The sequence below is a fragment of the Cenococcum geophilum genome (assembly GCF_001692895.1).
Source record: "Cenococcum geophilum 1.58 unplaced genomic scaffold K441scaffold_9, whole genome shotgun sequence".
Lineage (NCBI taxonomy): Eukaryota > Fungi > Ascomycota > Dothideomycetes > Gloniales > Gloniaceae > Cenococcum > Cenococcum geophilum.
In genome coordinates, this window is record NW_027137567.1 from 110,571 (window position 1) to 124,286 (window position 13,716).

Here is a 13,716-nt window from a genome sequence, read left to right on the forward strand (position 1 = left end):
AAGCTAGATAAGGTTCTTTACCCTAGCGCCTACACCTTACTCCTTATCTATATACTAAATGCGGATACCTTAAGCATTAAATTTCTTTGTAAATACTATTATTAATTTAAAGAGTAGAAACAGCGTCTCTTGCTTATAGTTCTTAATGGGAAAGGCATAATAGTACTTTATATAGTCATACCAAAAATGAGCTATATATATATCTCCATTAAACCCGTCTTCTTCTATAATAACATTAAAGTATATATATTTAAAAGGGTAAGTTCTCTTTACGGATATTCTGCAAGATATCTGCTATATTATCTTTTTAAGAACACATGGTTTATAAAGTGGTATACTATACGGAGTTCTTCCTCTGTCCGTCTTAACCACCTTAACCCTATCTGCTATAGTCAGTAGATGATCTACTAACTCCATATCGCAGTATAGTAAGCGCTAATACTATACTTTATTATATGCTAAGGTCTCGAAGAATCTAGTAAACGTAGCGTAGGTAGTAGGAGTAGGTAGTAAGCAGGCAATGGTATCGATAAGGTAGAGACCTCCGTATTCTATAAGGTTGGCGAATAAGCTTCCGTCATCCTTATAGCGTAGGTGGTTTATAAATTAGTCTATAATTACTCCAACCCTACAGAGCTTCGCTGCGGATATTAGATTAGTATAAAAATAAGGAGCGTATACTACGTTCCTTAATATTAGATACCTAGTCAGACGTTATTCGCCTACCTTAATGGCTAAGTTAATATCACCGTATCCATAGATTTCTGCTCTAGAATCTCCAGCCGTTACTATAGATATACTTGGCTTAAAGTTATAGAAGTATCTAATATTATTACAGAAGTGGGTGTCTGCCATAGTGTCATACCCCTAGGCGTTAATTAAGGACAGATCCGGATGTTCCTGCAATAATAATAATAAGTAGGATATTATTACAGCAGCCGCTATAGCTCGGGGCCTATCCAGATCCTTAATCCTTTTAGCAAAAGCTAGAGATGTCCTTAACCTAGGGCCTTCCTTCTTAATCTACTTAACCCTTTTATTATAATACTGCTTATTTATTGGGCCCTTAAGCCATTCCTAATACCTCCGTAGATACTTATTATTTAATATAAAGTTCGGACCTTAAAGAGACTGAAATAGCTACTTATAATTCTTTAACTTATAGGGTAAACTATAAGTAAAACACTTTGCTTTAGGTGATTGAGAAGGTACTAGAGTAGTAGACGTCGTAGGATCTGCAAATGGCTGCCCTAATAGTATAGCATGGGCGTTACGTCCCGTATTTAGATGCTTATAGAGGAGGTTAAATTCCTTAATTATTATTAACATTTTAAGCTTCTCTAACCTCTTCGCTACCTTCTAGATAAAGGTATAGTATAAAGCTAGATAGATCTCCTCACAGTCCTAGACAAAGGCTTATATAACGCTGCCTTCCGTTACCTCTATTAGCCCTTCCTCTAGCTCTTCGCCGTTCTATATTATGGTAATATAAAGCTAAAGCCATAATTCCAGAGTCTAACGTTTAGGCCCTTATTTCCGTTTCCTAAAATCGTCTAATACCATCTGCTGCAATATAGCTTAAGATAGCTTTGCTACCTTCTTTAACTGTCTTACAATTGAATATGGTGTGGTAAGGTTCTTAAGATACCCTAAGAAGTTAGTGCCTACAGTGGCATACAAAAGTACTATAAACGTGTGGAGCTTCTCTTCCCGCTTTAGGTAGTCCTGTCATTATAGCTTATAGAGCTTGAAGAGCATTCTCTGTATCTCTAGAGATTGCTAAGGTTATTGTTCTTATTAACTCAATAACCCAGGTGTAGCTGTTCCAGTAGACGCTAGAGTTGCTACTGGAGCTACAGAGTCCGCTGCTGGTGCTACAGGGTCTATAGGTGCTGCTATAGGTGCTATAGGAGCTGCCGGTGCTGCTATAGGAGCTGCAGGAGCTGCTGCTATTGAAGGTATAGCTAGCTTAGTGTTTTACTTGATTTCGTTCTCCGTCTTATCTAGGTTAATATAGTTCTAAATCTTCGTAAAACTTGCTTTTTAATAGATAAATTGAAACCATATAGGCCAGTCTTTCTAGGTTAGTAAAAGAGGGTTTATAGAGTCCTTGGTTGCCATGGTGGCTCTTATTTTAAGGTTCTTTTAAGGTTACGTAAAGAGACGCGCTTACGCATAAGGCACGCGATATTTCGTGACGAACTATGCTTAAAGAGGCTTAGTGGTAGTCGTCTGGCTACTGAGATCTCCCTAGTGCTTAGAAGGTTACCGGGCTTATAACTTTCAGCCAGGTAGGTATCAATTAAATAACATAAGCTGGCTGGTAGGTAGAGACACAGAATTATATAAGTGATCTATTCTATTCAAGGTGGCTCTCGAGGGTCTATATATACACGAGGAAGATGCTAGAATAGGAAAGGAGGGAGGTACAGGCAACAGAGATACGTACTAAGACATACGAAATACGAGGGTAAGCACTAGGGTAGTCTTTACATAGGGTACTAGGCATCAAAGACAATTGTAATACGGTCGAAAGCTACCTCCGTGGCCAACATATGCCAGCCTCGCAAATTCGACTGTCGCAATGGACACCAAACCGGAGCCAACCGGCATCGTTCAGATTTTGGCCGAGGCCGACGCCGTTATAAACCTTTTTACAGCCCCGGNCCATGGTAAAACCTTCCTGAAGCAGCTCACACTGGTCTTGGATAAGTGTGCCCCCCTTCCCGGCGCATACGGCGTAGTTCATTGGTGTTGAACGGACGATCAGGAATGAGAACTCTGTTTATTAAAGAGGGCTCTAGAAGCTCTCTTATATACATCAGGTAGGTCCAAATACAATGACGACGACGTCGTCATTTAGTAGGTCATAGTTAATAGAAACAGGTAATGAGACGTTCGATGAGACATACGAGCTTAAGATACGAGATAACTGAGACATAGTTCGTATAGATGATCTAGGTCGTTAGACAGTATTACGATGGTAGTAAGGAACTTCGATTTAGGTTGATACACCCCCTTAGCTGCATAGAGCCTTCTGGGCTGCTGTAGAAATACTAAAAAGTTATAATAGTAATTTGGTGTTGAGTTAAAGGAAATCCTCTATATATTTACCTTGCCCAAATATTATTTAAATTAAATTAAATTAGATCCTTAATATTAATAAGGTTTAATTACTAAACAAACGTCTTGTGCTTTTAATAAGGCAGAGCCTTTATTATGCCGTCTGCTGTTATATCCGTAGTAGGCACCTATTTAATATTAATGCTTCCTTTATAAACTTCTTAGCGGAGCTAGTAGTAATAGATATTAATATATTAAAGCTTAGTGTTAAGCTCCGCGTTACTTTTAGTAAGCAGTTAAATTGTTTATATATTGTTATAGTATATTACTTACTTCTTATTAGTGTTAAATCTAACTTCTTTAAAGAATTGCTGCCACTAAATTAACTTACGTCAGGAAAAAATTTAGCAGCATTTAGCCAGCATTTTCAGCATTTCGCAGCATTTCGTAGCATTTAAAACAGACTATACGCATTAAGCAGCATCTAGGCAGCTATGTATATATAATATATATATATAGCTGCCTAGATGCTGCTTAATGCGTATAGTCTGTTTTAAATGCTACGAAATACTGCGAAATGCTAAAAATGCTGGCTAAATGCTGCTAAATTTTTTCCTAACGTAGTAGCCGTATGCAACAGGGCTAAGAGCTCTGCTTTAGTACTTAATTTTATTACTAATCTTTGCTTAGTTAATTGCTAGTTAATTAGTTCTCTAAATAAGGTAAATAAATAGCCTTCTATGCTTTTTTTACTAGCTAGATTATCTTTAAATAATATATTACTTGCCTTTACGAAGATCTAGTTTATTATATTCTCCTTTAAGTACTTAATTATAAGAGTCTTAGTTTAATTAAGGTAGGTAATTACCCTTATAGCAGCTACGTTGTAAATTAGTAATAGATTTTATAAGAATTCTAACAGCTTACTTACTATTCTTACTATATCTAAATAAGTAATATTAGCTGCATAGAGTATAAATCCGACTTTTCTTTAATAGGTATAGGTATCCTACTTAAAGGCTTACTTTAAATTAGGCTTAAGTTCTTTAATTATTAGTCACATAGGGTAACTCACTAATAACGACTACTCAAGTAGGTTATAGTGATGTTGGTTAATATATATCTTCTTTAGAATAAGGAAGGGCGAGGAGCTTAAGACTCCTTACTACGCTAGTGCCGCGGCGTTACGTAATAACCGCTTGCCTTATTCCCAATACTAGCAACTCTTCTTTTATAGTTGCCATCTATATATAAATACTGCTTAACTAGCGTACTAAATATTAATCCTCCTTATTTACTATTGCTATTATAATATAAGTCTCACTATCCTAAAATTTGCCTCTTAGCATATAGTACTTTCTTACTTAAGAGTTACTAGTGGATATTATATTAGGGCCGCTAAGGCGCTAGTTATAAGTAAGCTAATAGCAATTTTCTATACCGGGTATAGAAAATCCTAATTAGCTAGTTAAAATTAGGGTCTATAGAATATTATACTCTTACTTCCTTTTAACCTAACCTTTAACTTATATATATAGAGTATTTGTATTAACAAACTTTTCTAAAGCCTTATTTAGGGTTGCCTTTATTATTATATCTAGTAGTAGTAGTAATTCTTAATTAACGTCTGATACGGATCCTATCTAGGCCTACGCAGACTACTCCGTTATAGGGGGAAAACTTATAATTTACAGGAAGAAAACCCTACAGTTTAGGGGAGGAAAAACCCTATAAGCCACCTTAGTAGGATAAAAAACCCCGGTTTGCTATGTTCGTCTATAGCGGCGGCCCTATAGGCCTACGGCTACGTCCTGTCCTCCTTAGATGTTTAAACTTCTTGGGAACCACTGCTTCCTTCTCTAGCTTATCCTAGCTAGGGTTCACTACGTCCTAGCTAGGCCTTGCCGTTTGATTGCTATACACTTATAGTTATATTCCGTATTTTAACTACCCCCTATATACTATCTCTTGTTAACTATTACTATATACGCTATACCTCCCCCCCCCTAAGGCCTATCGAAGGCGTAAGGGGGATTTATCTATAAACTACTATACTAAAAGGCGAGCGGGACGTGTGTGCCTAAGTATCTTTTATACCTAAGCCCTAGTCACTAGGCCCTTACTAAGGGTTACCACTTTTTAAGAGGAGACAGGAAAACCGTACGGTGTTGTCTAGGCTGCTAGGTAGTATTTAATAGTTAATAGCAAGTAACCGTATGCTCCGCGGGCGATTGCCCTAGGGGTTAAGAGGGGCCGTATATTTGCTTATTACTCGTTTACAATCGCTCGTTTATTAACATAAGAGGTTGTTAATGCTCTCTACTAGGGGTTAGGGGATGTTATTAAATGCTGTGTATTTATATTAGATTGTATAGGTACCTTAATAGGAGAATAGTATTGTTATTATTACTATAAGGGGCACTTAGTGGTTATTTTCAAGATCTCACCATCCTATGTAAAAACTTTTCACCACCGCCTATAATACCTATAACCACCACCACTAGGTCGTATCGCACGCTATATAACGTCTCTGCGTTAGCTCTAAGTCTAAACTTTAAAGACTTAGGTTTGTAGCCGTCACTACGTATAGGTGCAGAGTCCGTTTTCAATGGCCTATTATTATATCTACTAGGTTATCTTAACTATTAATTTATTAAACCTTAAAGAGTTTTTACCGTTTATAGGATTAATAAAGTGCTATAATGTCGATTATAAGACGCTTCTTCTTTATAGTACTAAGCTTAACTAAATACTTATAGGGAATATAAGTCGGTATATATAATTATAGGGATAATAGGAAGTTTAAGTCGATCTATAATTATCTTTAGGGTAGTTCCAATTATAATTGCTATATTAACTCCGCCAACTATTTTATATATCTCTAACGCTAGAGCGCTTTAAATAACACGCTTACTCTTAGTTAAGCTTTAATAGATAAGATTGCTATAGATTATAAAGTTATTCTCTCTGGTAGATTTATTTGCGATAATAATTTTATATCCTAGCTAGGAGCTAAAATCTTTATTATTTATAAATAATCTATTAATAAATATAAAGAGCTTAGCGGTAGAAAGATTAATAGGTATATAGAGTAGTCCCTAATTAAGATGGTTTATTTACTAAAAAAGACGTTTATTTAGGGTAAGAACGTTATCCTTAGTTAGTTCCTAGTGTTAAGCGGCAACAGAGAGATTAAATAAAGCCTTAGGTTAATAGATAGAAGTAATATAAACTTTATAAGCGCGTTACTCTATATATCCTTACTTTAGAGAATTAACGTTAATAACGTTAATCTTCTTACCTTAACCCTTCTAGCGTAAAGTAATAGAATTCTTATTTAGGGAGAGGATATATCTATTAAAGAGTAATAGTGTTATTAAATTAAGCTTTTCCTTTAGCTTTATTATAAGGTTTACCTTTACTAGCTTATTTTCTTTAAGAGCTAAGAATTAGTCGTCTTCTAAGATAATTATATCGTCTATTTATATACTAATAATTCCAAATAGAGTTCCCATAGTTATAATAAGGAAGTATAAATTAAATATAGAAGTAGTTACTAAAAGCTTCTCTTTATAGTACCTACTATAGGTAGCCCACTAATAAGTTCCTGCCTCTATAATTCTATATAATAGCTTAAGCATAACTATAATTATATCTTTAGAATATTAGTGGCGAATTTACTTTAAAAGGTATGCTAATATTAAGCGCTAAAGGTGCGTCTCTAATTAGGTATAGGCCTAGGTAATATCTTATAAATAAACCACTATTCTATTCTTTATTAAGGAGGAAACTAGCGTAATAATAACTCGCTAATTAGCTTGTTAAATTATAGAAGATTATATAAGAATTACCTCCTTATTATTGTCGTTATAGCCTTAAATAACGAGCCTTAATTTCTTAAATAGGGCGTTAGTAGCTTTGCCCTTAATCTCGTTAACTATTCTTAACTTAAAGATGCGAACTTTATTAAACTTAGTAAGGTTATACTTCTTAAATTTAAAGACTCCTCTTATAATAAGACTATCAATCTCCTACTTATTAGATACTTAAAAAGGAGCTCCTAGAGTTATAATATAACTTTCCTTTTAGAGCTATTTTGCGAGCTTAAAGTTAGCCTTCTCTTTAGCTGTTATAAAGGCTATTAATAACTTAACTTTATTCTTAATAGCGGTAACAAATTGCTCTTTAAAATTAATAAGATATTAGCAATTTTATAATCCCTTTAGGCGACCTCTACCATATTATAGTTGTGGCATATCTACTATAATTATATTAGAATTATAGTCGCCTTCTAGAGTATATTAATTATAGTTCTCCTCTAGGGCATCTTTTAGAGCATCCTATAAAGGCTTAAAACTATTATCTTTATAGTAAGACTTAATAACAGTTAAATAGAATTAAGTGGGTCTGTAAGGCATCTAAATAGTATAAGTTTAACTATTAATTATAATAAGTTAATATAGACCTAACTACCCTCCCTTTTTACGTTATACGCGTACCTTAGACTGGAGTAGCAGATTAAGCGTAGTTAAGGTATTTAGGCCATTTCTTATTCCTAGTATGTTATTAACCTAGCGTATAGCGTAAAGATATCGCACCTCCTTTATTACCTTATAAATAGCCTTAGCTTATTATATAATAGAGGAAGATAGTAAAGAATTATTAGTTATTTAAGGGTAGGCGCTAAAGACTAGTAATATAGGTATAAGTCTATCCGGGCTAGCGGAATCGTTAATAGCTTTAATAGCCATTTATAAGGTAAGTTCTTTACTAGTATTCTCTAGTTTTAAAGAGATAATCTTATATACGCGGTATAATAGCGTATAATATTGCTCTACTTTTCTAATACTATTATATACCTTAATAGGGACTTCTTTAACCTTAATTACTATTACCTTTATCTATTATTAAAACTCTATAGATAAAAAGTTCTTTTCTATATTATAGATAATTTAATTAAGGGGTCCTAGGTAGACATTAATCTAGTATAATTAAAGGGTATTCTATACGTTCCTAGCTAATATATCCTTTAAGAAACATACGGCTTAGAAGGAAGTTAAAAAGTTAACAACTTAGAGTACTAGCTTACCGCTAAAATATATAACGTTAACAATAATATAGAAGTTAAAGTTATAGTTATCTTTAAGGGTAAACTTAAATCGGCTAGGGGACTTCTAGTTTATTTAGTAGTAATAGTAGTACTTTATAAGATGCTTAATTACCTTAACCTTAACTTTATAGCCTACTCGCTAAAGGACTCTAAGCAATTAATAAACGGATAAGTAGCTAAATTAACGGTGTAGTTAATATAACTCTAACTTAGTTAGGTAGCTCTAAGTAATACTCTTTTCTAGTTAATAAAGAAGCAACTAAAGGTAACCCTACTTGCGTATAATAGGTACCCAATTATCTCCCTACACAAGTATATTCTTAAGGTTGTTAAGTTAATGCCTAATTTATCTATATCTTGTTACGGACGCTTTAAGTACAATGTTACAACTACTTAGGGAAGAGTTAGAAGAAGCTAGTTAGTTAATACAAGCACGGTCTAGGATGGAACCCGTGGAACTATATAACGAGGAATGGTAACTAAGGTTATATAACGTGCTACGTATTAAATAGAAGGAACAAGAGGAACTTACGTACCTTATATACAACACGTATATTATATATAAGAAGGATTTTATAGAAGTACGGTTGTGTATTTAAGGACCCTTAATCCCTACCTAGATAGTTCCTTCCTTATAGTAATTCTTAGAATATAATTAAAGTTAATCTGTTAGGCAACTACTCCACTAGTTATTATTACGTTGTTGATTTATTACTTTATATATACACCTAGCCCATTAATAAGTCTACCGTAGTATCTACTATAAGGCTTTATTACACAATCACTACTATAGTTACGGTAATAATAAATCAAACAACATACCACCAAAAGCAGTAACTATAACGCTATTAACAGCAGCAACGACCTTAAGATTAGGTAACGACACCAGTATAGCAGATACTAACTCGCAACTAGTTATAGTTAGACAGTTATAGAAAATAGTTAATTAATTAATAAGTAATAATATTACACTCGAAAACAGACTTAATGGAATTAAAGCAGCCAAGGTTAAGTTACTATCCATTAAACGGTTTACAGGAAAAAGGTTAAAACTTAAAGAATTCCTAATATAGATATACTTTAAGGTTATACAGGAGGAAGTAAAGTTAACAACACCTATAGACCAAATAGCATACGCAGTATTGTTCTTATTAGGAAGGGCACTTAAGTAGTTTAAACCTTATCTTACGGAAATACAGGAACACAGAATAATAACCATAAACTAGGAAGTACGGTTTATATTTTCTAGCTAGTAAGGATTCGCGGAACGCCTAACGCAGATATTTAGAGACCTAAAAGCATCTACTACGGCAGAGAGAAAGCTTTAGAACATAACATAGCAAACCTTAGTAATTAAGTACACGACACAATTTCAAACACTTGCTATATAGGTTAAATAGAACAATAAGGCGCTTATAGCATAGTATAAACAGGGACTTAAGGCTAAAGTCTAGGACGTAATTATTCTAATAAAAGATGCGGACACCCTAAGGGAATTAATAGATTAAGCAATAAAGATTAATAATAGGATCTTCTAAAGGGAACAAACCAAGAGAAGTTAGGACAAAGTTCTACAGTTATATAAGGCGCAGAGTATATAACAATAAAAGCTAAATTAGAAACTATGGTATGGCGCAGAGCTAATAAACCTAAGTAGTACTAAAGAAAACCATAAGAGATAGAATAAGAAATTATAGAAACCTAGAGGTTAAGGATTAAGTAATTATAGGACTAGGGAGCATAGGCTAAACCAAGGATCTTAGTAGCAGAAGACGTTTAAGCGGACTCTATAATAATAGCAATGGTTTAAAGATAGAGCTTATATAAATTACGGGAAATAGGGTTACTTCGCTAGAGATTATAAAGATAGTTAGAGACGCCATATAATAAAGGGAGCTAGACTAGTAGCGTGTAATATATATATATAAAGAGACGATAGTATACTATAAGGGACAAAAGAATATTTAATTAAAAGTTTCGCGTTTTATTATAATAACGCATACCGAATTTATAAGGACGCTAAGTATAGCATAAGCTATTAGCTATAAAAGCTAGAGTTAAGAGGACTTAAAGGAACTAAAGAGTTAGATAAAGAATAAGATCGACTCTATAAGCTAAATTAAGATATTACAGTAACGTGCGGATAAAGATTAGCAACAATAACAATGGAGTTAGAGTACTTATTAATTAACAGCAATAAGGAAGAAAAAGGAACTAACTAGGGGTATCTAAACCTTAATAACGCAATAGAAGTAGAAATTAAGACCGCTATAAAGTAAGGTTTAGTAATGGGCATTATAACACTATTAGATACGGCATCTATTACTTTATAAAACGGCAGAAGTAATATTAAAGAATAATTAAGTAAGCAGATAACTGCTAGTGCTAGCTTACTACTTAATAAAGGTAAAAGGCTAAAGGCTTAAGATTCTTAAGATAAGATAAGAGATAACTAAGATTCTTAAGATAAGATAAGGCACGCTTAGAGACCTATAATGGATAATAACCAATAGAGTAGAGTAATAGCTCAGTTCAGCAATATATAAATAAGCTTAGGACGAAGTTTCCTAAAGGCATAAGACTCTTAAGACTCTTAAGATGAGATAAGAACACCCCAAAAGCCTAGTTGAACTAAGGCTAGAGCATAGCTTAAGAAAGAAGCGAGCTTAGGATTAAGGATCCTAGGGAACCAAAATTTCAAAGAATAAATAAGGACACCTATAAGAAAGAAGCAAGAGGCTTTACCATAGATTAGAGAATCTACAATATAAACAGTAATTAGACTAGGAGACAGATATATAGACCCAAAGGACTTACTAGGTAAACATAGGATTTAGCCTAAAGATTAAAAAATTAATACTAAGATTAAAAAGTAAGATAACTTTAAGAATCTAATAGCCAGATATAAGCTAGGAGAAAGCGCATAAGAATTTAGAGAAAGAATCTTTATATAGCAAAGATAGGACTATAAGCTAAAAGGGCCAGGTTATCTAAGGGATAGGAAACCTATAAAAAATCACTAATAGGCCGAGAGTAGGCATGCTAAGGGCTAAGTGGCTTACCAAACTAGAGTAAGAAGAAAATTTCGGAATTTTAACTAGGTTTAAGGAACGGCATATAAAAGGTTATAATGAAGTAGTAATAAAAAGATATTTCCTTATAGATAAATCGTATACGCTTATAGAGCTATACTAGAAGTGGTATAGGTAGCGCAAGAATAACGATTGGGAAAGTTTCTACTTATAGTTAGATAAGAAAGTTATACCGGATTAAGCTATATTAGAAAAACAGATAAGCTGTATTAAAGGAGCGCTAATTATAATATTAAAGAACTTAAAAGAATAGGCTATAGATTAGAGAGACGTAATGCAAATATTAGTACTAGTAAATAATAAGCCAATAATTAGGTCAAGTAAACAGAGGTTTAAACTTACAGAAATGGATAAACTAAGAGTTAACCTATAATACTAAGCATATTATATATTAGTATAGATCGCATATATAGATAATACGTGCAATATATATAGGATACTAAAAGATAAGCACCGAAAGTACCCTATAAGGATATATTAGGCACTAGATAAAAGAAAGTATAAAGATACCAAGTATATATATAGCTGGCATCCAGTAGAAGTTTAGGAGTTAGGCGACTTAACACTTTAACCAAAAAGATTCCTTATGGAAAAATACCTAGACGGATAGTAGTAGTAGGAATATCCTAAAAATACGTATCTATAGTATATTAAAGACAAAAAGCAAACTAAGTATTAGCTAAAGGTAGACTAAGTATAAATAGGATCTAGTAACTAATAGTTAGGAAAAGTAGAGGCTTACGGAACTAAAGGGAGCTAGTAGTAGAGCCTTAGACCCTTAAAGGAATTTAAGGACAACACCTAAATTTACGAGTTAAATAGCAAGATTAACAGTTTAAAGCATTAATAGATAGTGGAGTAATGAGGAACTACATTTCACTAGCAGCAATTAAAAGGATGGGGCTACTACATAGGCAAAAAGAGCACCCTTATCTATTAGTTACAATTTTAGGAGATTCGATAGCCTATAGAGGAGGCATTATTAACCTTAAAACAGGACCTATTTAATTAACTATTAAAGGGAGATAAGTTAAAATGTCTTTTAATATCCTACTATTAGGGAAGGACGAGGCAATACTAGGGATGCCTTAGTTACAGGAATATAATCCAAAAATCGATTAGGTTACAGATTAAGTCGATATTAAAAATACTTAATGCCGCAAGATATAACAATAAACTAAGATAGTATAATACTAAGTTAGAGCGACATATAAAGAGACTAATTAAGGATTAAGTTATATACTAAAAAGATACTATAAGTACGGCAAGAAACTATAGTTACTAGAAAGTAAAAAGCTGTTAAAGTATGCAGTATAGGACTATAAGATAGAATTAGAACTAGAAATAAGTCTATAGTTATTTCCAATCTATAAGCTTACTAAAAAAAGAAGGAAGAGCACTAAAAGAGTTTATCTAGGAAAATCTTTAAAAGGGATATATTAGACCATCGCAGTTATTAGTAGAATATCCAGTACTATTCGTACCAAAGAAGAATAGAAAACTTAAACTATGCATTAACTATAGATAGTTAAACAGTATCACCAGAAAGGATAGGTATCCTTTACCCTTAATTAGCAAAATCTAAGATAGGATTAGTAATGCGTAAATCTTTATAAAGATAGATCTAANATNGGCGTACNANTANATTAGNATTAAGGAAGGCGATAAATAAAAGGCAGCCTTTAGGTTAAAGGAAGGACTATATAAACTATTAGTTATATAATTCGGGCTTATAAACGCACTAGCAACGTTCTAGAAGCGTATTAATAATATATTAAGAGAACACTTAGATAAATTTATTATGGTATACCTTAATAATATTATTATCTACTCTATAAGCAAGGAAGAGTATAGAGAACACGTTAAATAGGTCTTAAAGAGACTATATAAAGAACAAATGCTAGTAGTAATTAAGAAATGCAAATTCTTTACTAAAAAGACAGATTTTATTAAATTTATTATTAAACTAGACTAACTTAGCATAGATCTAAAGAAGATCGAGGCTATAGTAAATTGGTAGGAACTAAAGAACGTTATATAGTTAAGATCGTTTCTAGGGTTTTACAATTACTATAGAAGGTTTATAGCTTAATAGTTAAAGAATATTAAGCCATTTACAAGGTTAATAAAGAAAGAAGAACCTTAGGTATAGGGAGAAGAGCAAAAGAAGTTGTTTAAGGAGGTTAAGGAGTTGTTTACTTAGGACCTAATCCTTAAAATCTACCAACCAAAGTTAGAGATAGTGGTTAAGATAGATGCATTAGACTTTACACTAAGAGCGTACTTCCTATAGAAATATAAAGATAGATAGTACCTAGTAGCATACTATAGTCGAAAGATAACACTACTAGAACTAAACTATAACATTTTTTTTTATTTTTTTAGTCCGTTGTATTATACTACGTATAATACTGCGCATATAGCCTCGGGGCTATAGCGCTATAGTTCTAT